This window comes from Pristiophorus japonicus, chromosome 9 (assembly GCF_044704955.1).
Source record: "Pristiophorus japonicus isolate sPriJap1 chromosome 9, sPriJap1.hap1, whole genome shotgun sequence".
In the NCBI taxonomy this organism is placed as follows: Eukaryota; Metazoa; Chordata; class Chondrichthyes; family Pristiophoridae; genus Pristiophorus; species Pristiophorus japonicus.
In genome coordinates, this window is record NC_091985.1 from 211,547,869 (window position 1) to 211,557,733 (window position 9,865).

At 49.2% G+C, this 9,865-nt stretch overlaps 2 non-coding genes across 2 annotated transcripts; both read right to left on the minus strand.

The window, feature by feature from the left end:
• Window positions 1-322: 322 nt before the first annotated feature.
• Window positions 323-436, minus strand: LOC139274470 (U5 spliceosomal RNA). The gene has a single exon (XR_011595528.1). It is a non-coding gene; the product is annotated as a U5 spliceosomal RNA (small nuclear RNA).
• Window positions 437-7,807: 7,371 nt separating this feature from the next.
• Window positions 7,808-7,921, minus strand: LOC139274448 (U5 spliceosomal RNA). Its single transcript, XR_011595506.1, has one exon. It is a non-coding gene; the product is annotated as a U5 spliceosomal RNA (small nuclear RNA).
• Between the last annotated feature and the right edge of the window lie 1,944 nt (window positions 7,922-9,865).

The window sequence follows — 9,865 nt, forward strand, 5'->3', positions numbered from 1 at the left end:
ACCTACTCCTATTTCTTATGTTTAGCTCTGTCAAGCCTGTCTGGTGGCTGGTGTACAAAGACCACTACACGTGAAAACAATCCACGCACAGGCATCCTCCCACGCTCCAAGATTTAGTTCGGAATCTGGAGTTTTAAGATTCTTCTGAAAGCTGGCGATCCCCCAGGTGGGCAAGTTAACTCCCACAAACAAGTGCTTTACTACGACATTCACAACTACAACAAGTAGAACCAATAGTCAAATCATCAGCAGTCATCGCAACCAGTACAAAGCCACACCTACTACATAACGCAAAGATCAGTCTGTTTTTGAACAATAAGACAGCCCCACTAAAGCAGAGCCTGGAAAAAATAATTAAAACTCTGAATGTTACTCTCCACGGAAATCTTTAGTAAAAGGCGAAAGATTTATACGATCTGAAGAGAAACCAGAGGGTACTGATTGTTCCCGCGCAGCTCCTCGCCCACAAGCGACGGCTTGCCTCTTTAACGTTGGGCTGAGCCGCTAGAACTAACTTCTAGAAAAGATATATTACCACAAATCAATACAGCGCGAGGGAAAGTAACTGGAAACTTCAGTGTCCGTGAAAATCAGTTAAACCTGAAGTTTATTTTAGTTTCTTGCTAAGTATTATGAAGAACATTGTGGGTATGTAAATGAGCTTGAGCTTTGTGTGGGCTGGGTTTACAGTGACGTGTCCAATTCTTCGGTACAACTTTACTTCGGGTTTTTATTCTCTCTCGGTGTGATTTGAAGCTTAAGGTAGACATTTTGGATCAGTGCGGTTTCTGCTCGTGAGCAAACGTGTTTTAGTTTTTTTTTGAAATTCGTAGCCAATCGTTCCAATTCTTTGTCAAATCACAAACGCCAGAGGTCACCTTGGGCGCATTCAAGGATCACTCTGCGCCAATGCTCTTAGCCAAAAGGCCTAGAGCCACTGCACCGTTCCTGGAAGTACTGCAATACCAGGTTCGTGCCATGGAGGTGGATGGGTCAAGCCACCCCACCCACCCATACAGGAAGCATTAACACAATGAGAGCAGACACAGAGCTCAGAGCCGTGCACTGTCCACGTCTAGTATCCATTTCACTGATTTCAATGATATAAACCAGACTTGTTACTGTATTGGTCTGAATTTTGTTAAATTTCAAAATGTACTTTATTCATATAAAAATTTGTACAGTACATTCAAAAGCAGTTCAGTACATTTAGCTGCGGTCAGCAATCCCACACACTACATTTGGCTGCTGACGGCAGTTCCGTTCGATACATTTCCTTGCTTTTTATTTCAAGTACAATTCGGTACAATACGGGATACATTGCAGTACATTCGCCAAATTACATTACATGTGTCACTATACAGTACACGGAATGGGTAACGGTACATTTAAATTTTTTTTTCTTTTCAACGTGCATTACGAAACAGACCTTGCATTGTACATGGCACGACATAGGTGTTTACAGATCATGGTGCTCCATGTACACAAAAAAGAAGTTCCAAGTACGGCCCGAGGGGAGTTTTGAACTGATTCCTGCCCCAGGGTTTACCGTGGCAGAAGGGCTTTAAATGGTGGCCCTTCCCCACTGTGCCTTTGCGGCGGCTGCACCAATTTTTAGTGCGTCCCTCAGCACGTAGTCCTGGATCTTGGTTTGCGTCAGTCTGCAACACGCAGATGTGGACGTCTCCTTGCTCTGGAAGACCAGCAAGTTTTGGCAAGACCAAAGAGCGTCTTTGACCGAATTGATGGCCCTCCAGCAGCAGGTGATGTCTGTCTCGGTGCGTGTCCCTGGGAACAGCCCGTAGAGCACAGAGTCCTGTGTTATGGAGCTGCTTGGGATGAACCTCGACAGCAACCACTGCATCTCTTTCCAGACCTGCCTTGCAAAGGCACAATCCTGAAGGAGATGGGTGACAGTCTTGTCCACCCGCAGCCGACTCGGGGGCACCATGCCGTGTTGCTGAGACGTCGGCTGTGCATGAATGCTCTGACGGGTAGGGCCCTCCTCACTGCCAACCAAGCTACGTCTTGGTGCTTGTGTGAAAGCTCTGGCGATGAGATGTTCTGCCAAACGAGTTCGACAGTCCGCTCAGGGAACCACCCGACAGGATCCACCCTCTCCTTCTTTCGTAGGGCGTCCAGGACCTTACGTGCTGACCACTGTTTTATGGCTTTGTGGTCAAATGGGTTTTTTGTGAAAAATTTTCGACGAAGGACAGGTGGACAGGCATGGTCCAACTGGTGCGGGCATTTTGCGGCAGCGTGGACAGGCCCATTCTTCGCAACAAAGGGGACAGGTAGAACCTCAGCACGTAGTGACACTTGGTGTTTGCGTACTGGGGGGCTGTGCACAGCTTGATGCAACCGCACACAAAGGTGGCCCTCAGGATGAGGGCCACGTTCGGAACATCCTTTCCACCACTGTCCAGAGATTTGTACATTGTGTCTCTGCGGACACAGTCCATTTTGGACCTCCAGACAAAGTGGAAGACGGCCCGGGTGACTGCCGCGGCACAGGAGCGAGGGATGGGCCAGACCTGTGCCACGTGTAGCAACCCCGAGAGTAGCTCACTCCTGATGACCAGGTTCTTTCCTGCCATGGAGAGGAAGCACAGCTTCCACCATTCCAGTTTTTGCTTCACTTTGGCGATACGCTATTCCAAGTTTTTGGCGCATGCCCCGTCCGCTCCGAACCATATTCCCAACACCTTCAGGTAATCTGGCTTAATGGTGAAGGGAATAAAGGATCGGTCGGCCCAGTTGCCAAAGAACATGGCCTCACTTTTGCTGCAATTGACCTTCACTCCCGAGGCCAGTTCAAACTGGTCGCAGATTGTGAGCAATCTGCGGACCGACTGCGGATCCGAGCAAAAGATGGCTACGTCATCCATGTACAGGGAGGTCTTGACCTGAGCGCCTCTGCTGCCTGGGATCGTCACCCCTCTAATGCCTGCATCCTTCCTGATGGACCCGGCAAAGGGCTCGATACAACACACAAACAAGAGACGAGAGAGGACAGCCTTGCCTGACTCCAGATCTGATCGTAAAGCTTTCAGTTTCCCACCCGCTGATTAGAACTGCGCTACTGATGTCTCTGTAGGGCAGTTGGATCCAATTGCGGATACCCGCCCCAAACCCCATTTTGGAGAGCACGTCCATCAGGTACGTGTGCGATATCCTGTCAAAGGCCTTCTCCTGTTCTAAGCTGATTAAGCAGGTGTCCACCCCACTGTCCTGCACGTAGGCGATCGTATCCCTGAGTAGCACCAGGCTATCAGAGATCTTCCTGCCAGGGACAGCGCAGGTCTGGTCCGGGTGAATCACCAGCTCAAGAGCAAACTTGCGCCTGTTGGCGATGACCTTTGCCAGGATCTTGTAGTCCACATTGAGCAGTAAAATGGGCCGCCAGTTTTTGATTTCCTCCCTCTCCCCCTTCTGCTTGTAGATGAGGGTGATGATGCCTTTCCTCATCGATTCTGACATACTGCCAGCCAGAAGCATACCCTCGTACACTTCCAGCAGGTCTGGGCCCATCCAGTCCCACAGAGCCGAATACAACTCGACCGGTAAGCCATCGCTTCTGGGAGTTTTACTCGTTGCAAGGGACCAGACGGCCTTTGTCATCTCATCCAGAGTTAGCGGGTGGTCCAGACTCTCCTGCTCGCTGTCGTTTAGGACCTCCGTGATAGACGACAGGAACGACTGGGTCTGTGGGCTTGACGTCGTACAGCCTGGCATAGAAGGATTTGCTGATCCTCAGCATGTCAGGCTGCGAAAACGTCACAGAACCGTCTTCTCCCTTTAGGCTGGTGATCAGAGAGCTCCCCCTGTGTACCTTTTGGAAGAAGAAGCGCGAACATGTCTCATCCTGCTCGATGGAGCGGACTCTGGAGCGGAAATGATTTTGGAGGACTCTGAGACAAAGAGCAAGACTTGCTGGCCTTTCACCTCTTCGAGTTCCTCTGCGACATCGACTCCCATCGACTGCAACAGGAGCAGGTTTTGCATGCTCTTCTGGAGTTGGGACAATTCCCTCTGTCTCCCTCTCGCCTCCTGAACACCATTGCGGATGAAAAACCTCTTGATGTTTGTCTTGATTGTTTCCCACCAGTGCATCGGGGAATCGCAGAGGGGTTTTACGGTTCTCCAACCTTTGTAATCCCTCTTGAGTTCCTCCACGTTTTCCGGAGTCAACAGTTTCACGTTCAGCTTCCATATCCCTCTGCCAACTTTCTGGTTTTCCTGTGGGCAAAAGTCGGCCAGTAGGAGGCAGTGGTCAGAGAAGAACACCAATGTGACATCGGTGGATCTGACCTTGAGCGTGTGGGACACAAACAGGAAGTCTATTCTGGAACGGACGGACCCGTCTGCTCTCGGCCAGGTGTATCTGCGCGGTGCTCCGTCTGCAGGGTTGCTGAAGATGTCGCACAGCTTGGCGTCTTTTACAGCATCCATCAGGAGTTTGGACGTGGCGTCCAGTTTGCTGTCGGCTCTGCTGGATCGTCCAGCCGCATCGATGATGCAGTTGAAGTCACCACCCAGAATGACCGGCCTGGTCGTCGCCAGCAGCAGTGTGAGCTGCTGGAAGAGGGCCAGCCACTCGCTTCTGAGAGGCGAGACATACACGTTAATTTTTGTACATTACATCTGCTACGAGGAGGCGGATGCCCACCACCTCCTTAACTTCAGTGATGGTGAAGTGGCCTCCCCACAGCAGAATGCCTAGGCCGGAAGACCAGCAGTCGTTGCCTCCTGACCATATGGATGGTCCATGGGCCCACCATCGTGACCACTGCCGGTAACTGCTGAAGTGCAGCAGCCTGCACTCCTGCAAGAACAGCAGGTCTGCTTTGACCTTGGCGAGGTAGCCCAAGGTGGAAACACATCGTGTAGTGGATTTTACGCTACGCATGTTAATAGATGCAATTTTTAAATCTATGTTTAAGTTACAGGTTACAGTTCAAAACATTTACATTTCAAATAAACTGTCCTTTACGTTGGAGACCTGTCCAGTGGCCGGTTCCTGCAAACATAGATTTTCAAAGTAAAAGTCTACTTCACCTGGGCTGGCATACTGGTCTTTTTTTTAATTTCAAAATATACTTTATTCATATAAAAATTTGTACAGTACATTCAAAAGCAGTTCAGTACATTTAGCTGCGGTCAGCAATCCCATACACTACATTTGGGTGCTGACAGCAGTTCCATTCGATACATTTCCTTGCTTTTCATTTCAAGTACAATTCGGTACAATACGGGATACATTGTAGTACATTCGACAAATTACATTACATGTGTCACTATACAGGACACGGAATGGCTGATGGTACATTTACATATTTTCTTTTCAACGTGCATTATGAAACAGACCTTGCATTGTACATGGCACTACATAGGTGTTTATAGATGATGGTGCTCCATGTACACAAAAAAGAAGTTACAAGTACGGCCCGAGGGGAGTTTTGAACAGATTCCTGCCCCCGGGTTTATCATGGCAGAAGGGCTTTAAACTGTGGCCCTTCCCCACCGTGCCTTTGCGGCAGCTGCACCAATTTTAAGTGCGTCCCTCAGCACGTAGTCCTGGATCTTGGATTGCACCAGTCTGCAACACGCAGACATGGACATCTCCTTGCTCTGGAAGACCAGCAAGTTTCGGCAAGACCAAAGAGCGTCTTTGACTGAGTTGATGACCCTCCAGCAGCAGGGATGTCTGTCTCAGTGTGTGTCCCTGGGAACAGTCCGTAGAGCACAGAGACTTGTGTTCCGGAGCTGCTTGGGATGAACCTCGACAGAAACTACTGCATCTCTTTCCAAACCTGCCTTGCGAAGGCGCAATCCTGAAGGAGATGGGTGACAGTCTCGTCCACCCTGCAGTCGACTCGGGGGCACTGTGCCGTGTTGCTGAGACGTCGGCTGTGCATGAATGCTCTGACGGGTAGGACCCTCCTCACCGCCAACCAAGCTACGTCTTGGTGCTTGTGTGAAAGCTCTGGCGATAAGACGTTCTGCCAAACGAGTTCGACAGTCCGCTCAGCGAACCACCCGACAGGGTCCACCCTCGGCTTCTTTCGTAGGGCGTCCAGGATGTTACGTGCTGACCACTGTTTTATGGCCTTGTGGTCAAAGGGGTTTTTTGTGAAAAACTTTTCCACGAAGGACAGGTGGACAGGCAACAATGGGGACAGGTAGAAACTCAGCACGTAGTGACACTTGGTGTTTGCGTACTGGGGGTCTGTGCACAGCTTGATGCAGCCGCACACAAAGGTGGCCATCAGGATGAGGGCCACGTTCGGAACATCCTTTCTTCCACTGTCCAGAGATTTGTACATTGTATCTCTGCGGACACGCTCCATTTTGGACCTCCAGACAAAGTGGAAGACGGCCCGGGTGACTGCCGTGGCACAGGAGCGAGAGATGGGCCAGACCTGTGCCACATGCAGCAAACCCGAGAGCACGTCACTCCTGATGACCAGGTTCTTTCCTGCCATGGAGAGGAAGCGCAGCTTCCACCATCCCAGTTTTTGCATCACTTTGACGATACGCTCTTCCAGATTTTTGGCGCATGCCCCGTCCGCTCCCAACCATTTTCCCAACACCTTCAGGTAATCTGGCTTAACGGTGAAGGGGATAAAGGATCGGTCAGTTGCCAAAGAACATGGCCTCACTTTTGCTGCGATTGACCTTCGCTCCCAAGGCCAGTTCAAACTGGTTGCAGATTGTGAGCAATCTGCGGACCGACTGCGGATCCGAGCAAAAGATGGCCACATCATCCACATACAGAGAGGTCTTAACCTGAGCGCCTCCGCTGCCTGGGATCGTCACCCCTCTAATGCCCGCATCCTTCCTAATGGACCCGGCAAAGGGCTCGATACAACACACAAACAAGACAGACGAGAGAGGACAGCCTTGCCTGACTCCAGATCTGATCAGAAAGCTTTCAGTTTCCCACCCGTTGATTAGAACTGCGCTACAGTTATACAGAGTATTGGTGAGACCACACCTGGAATACTGCGTGCAGTTTTGGTTTCCATATTTACGAAAGGATATACTTGCTTTGGAGGCAGTTCAGAGAAGGTTCCAGAGATGAGGGGGTTGACTTATGAGGAAAGGTTGAGTAGGTTGGACCTCTACTCATTGGAATTCAGATGAATGAGAGGTAATGGTATTGAAACGTATAAAATTATGAGGGGGCTTGACAAGGTGGATGCAGAGAGGATGTTTCCACTGATGGGGGAGACTAGAACTAGAGGGCATAATCTTAGAATAAGGGGCCGCCAGAGATGAGAAGGAATTTCTTCTCTCAGAGGCTTATAAATCTGGAATTTGCTGCCTCGGAGAACTGTTGAAATTTGAACATTGAATAAATTTAAGACAGAAATAGACAGTTTCTTGAGTGATAAGGGGAGCGGGCGGGGAAGTGGAGCTGAGTCCATGATCAGATCAGCCATGATCTTATTGAATAGCGGAGCAGAAGAAGAGCCATATTACCTACTCCTATTTCTTATGTTTAGCTCTGTCAAGCCTGTCTGGTGGCTGGTGTACAAAGACCACTACACGTGAAAACAATCCACGCACAGGCATCCTCCCACGCTCCAAGATTTAGTTCGGAATCTGGAGTTTTAAGATTCTTCTGAAAGCTGGCGACCCCCAGGTGGGCAAGTTAACTCCCACAAACAAGTGCTTTACTACGACATTCACAACTACAACAAGTAGAACCAATAGTCAAATCATCAGCAGTCATCGCAACCAGTACAAAGCCACACCTACTACATAACGCAAAGATCAGTCTGTTTTTGAACAATAAGACAGCCCCACTAAAGCAGAGCCTCGAAAAATTAATTAAAACTCTGAATGTTACTCTCCACGGAAATCTTTAGTAAAAGGCGAAAGATTTATACGATCTGAAGAGAAACCAGAGGGTACTGATTATTCCCGCGCAGCTCCTCGCCCACAAGCGACGGCTTGCCTCTTTAACGTTGGGCTGAGCCGCTAGAACTAACTTCTAGAAAAGATATATTACCACAAATCAATACAGCGCGAGGGAAAGTAACTGGAAACTTCAGTGTCCGTGAAAATCAGTTAAACCTGAAGTTTATTTTAGTTTCTTGCTAAGTATTATGAAGAACATTGTGGGTATGTAAATGAGCTTGAGCTTTGTGTGGGCTGGGTTTACAGTGACGTGTCCAATTCTTCGGTACAACTTTACTTCGGGTTTTTATTCTCTCTCGGTGTGATTTGAAGCTTAAGGTAAACATTTTGGATCAGTGCGGTTTCTGCTCGTGAGCAAACGTGTTTTAGTTTTTTTTTGAAATTCGTAGCCAATCGTTCCAATTCTTTGTCAAATCACAAACGCCAGAGGTCACCTTGGGCGCATTCAAGGATCACTCTGCGCCAATGCTCTTAGCCAAAAGGCCTAGAGCCACTGCACCGTTCCTGGAAGTACTGCAATACCAGGTTCGTGCCATGGAGGTGGATGGGTCAAGCCACCCCACCCACCCATACAGGAAGCATTAACACAATGAGAGCAGACACAGAGCTCAGAGCCGTGCACTGTCCACGTCTAGTATCCATTTCACTGATTTCAATGATATAAACCAGACTTGTTACTGTATTGGTCTGAATTTTGTTAAATTTCAAAATGTACTTTATTCATATAAAAATTTGTACAGTACATTCAAAAGCAGTTCAGTATATTTAGCTGCGGTCAGCAATCCCACACACTACATTTGGCTGCTGACGGCAGTTCCGTTCGATACATTTCCTTGCTTTTCATTTCAAGTACAATTCGGTACAATACGGGATACATTGTAGTACATTCGACAAATTACATTACATGTGTCACTATACAGGACACGGAATGGCTGATGGTACATTTACATATTTTCTTTTCAACGTGCATTACGAAACAGACCTTGCATTGTACATGGCACGACATAGGTGTTTACAGATCATGGTGCTCCATGTACACAAAAAAGAAGTTCCAAGTACGGCCCGAGGGGAGTTTTGAACTGATTCCTGCCCCAGGGTTTACCGTGGCAGAAGGGCTTTAAATGGTGGCCCTTCCCCACTGTGCCTTTGCGGCGGCTGCACCAATTTTTAGTGCGTCCCTCAGCACGTAGTCCTGGATCTTGGTTTGCGTCAGTCTGCAACACGCAGATGTGGACGTCTCCTTGCTCTGGAAGACCAGCAAGTTTTGGCAAGACCAAAGAGCGTCTTTGACCGAATTGATGGCCCTCCAGCAGCAGGTGATGTCTGTCTCGGTGCGTGTCCCTGGGAACAGCCCGTAGAGCACAGAGTCCTGTGTTATGGAGCTGCTTGGGATGAACCTCGACAGCAACCACTGCATCTCTTTCCAGACCTGCCTTGCAAAGGCATAATCCTGAAGGAGATGGGTGACAGTCTTGTCCACCCGCAGCCGACTCGGGGGCACCATGCCGTGTTGCTGAGACGTCGGCTGTGCATGAACGCTCTGACGGGTAGGGCCCTCCTCACTGCCAACCAAACTACGTCTTGGTGCTTGTGTGAAAGCTCTGGCGATGAGATGTTCTGCCAAACGAGTTCGACAGTCCGCTCAAGGAACCACCCGACAGGATCCACCCTCTCCTTCTTTCGTAGGGCGTCCAGGACCTTACGTGCTGACCACTGTTTTATGGCTTTGTGGTCAAATGGGTTTTTTGTGAAAAATTTTCCACGAAGGACAGGTGGACAGGCATGGTCCAACTGGTGCGGGCATTTTGCGGCAGCGTGGACAGGCCCATTTTCGCAACAAAGGGGACAGGTAGAACCACAGCACGTAGTGACACTTGGTGTTTGTGTACCGGGGGTCTGTGCACAGCTTGATGCAACCGCACACAAAGGTGGCCCT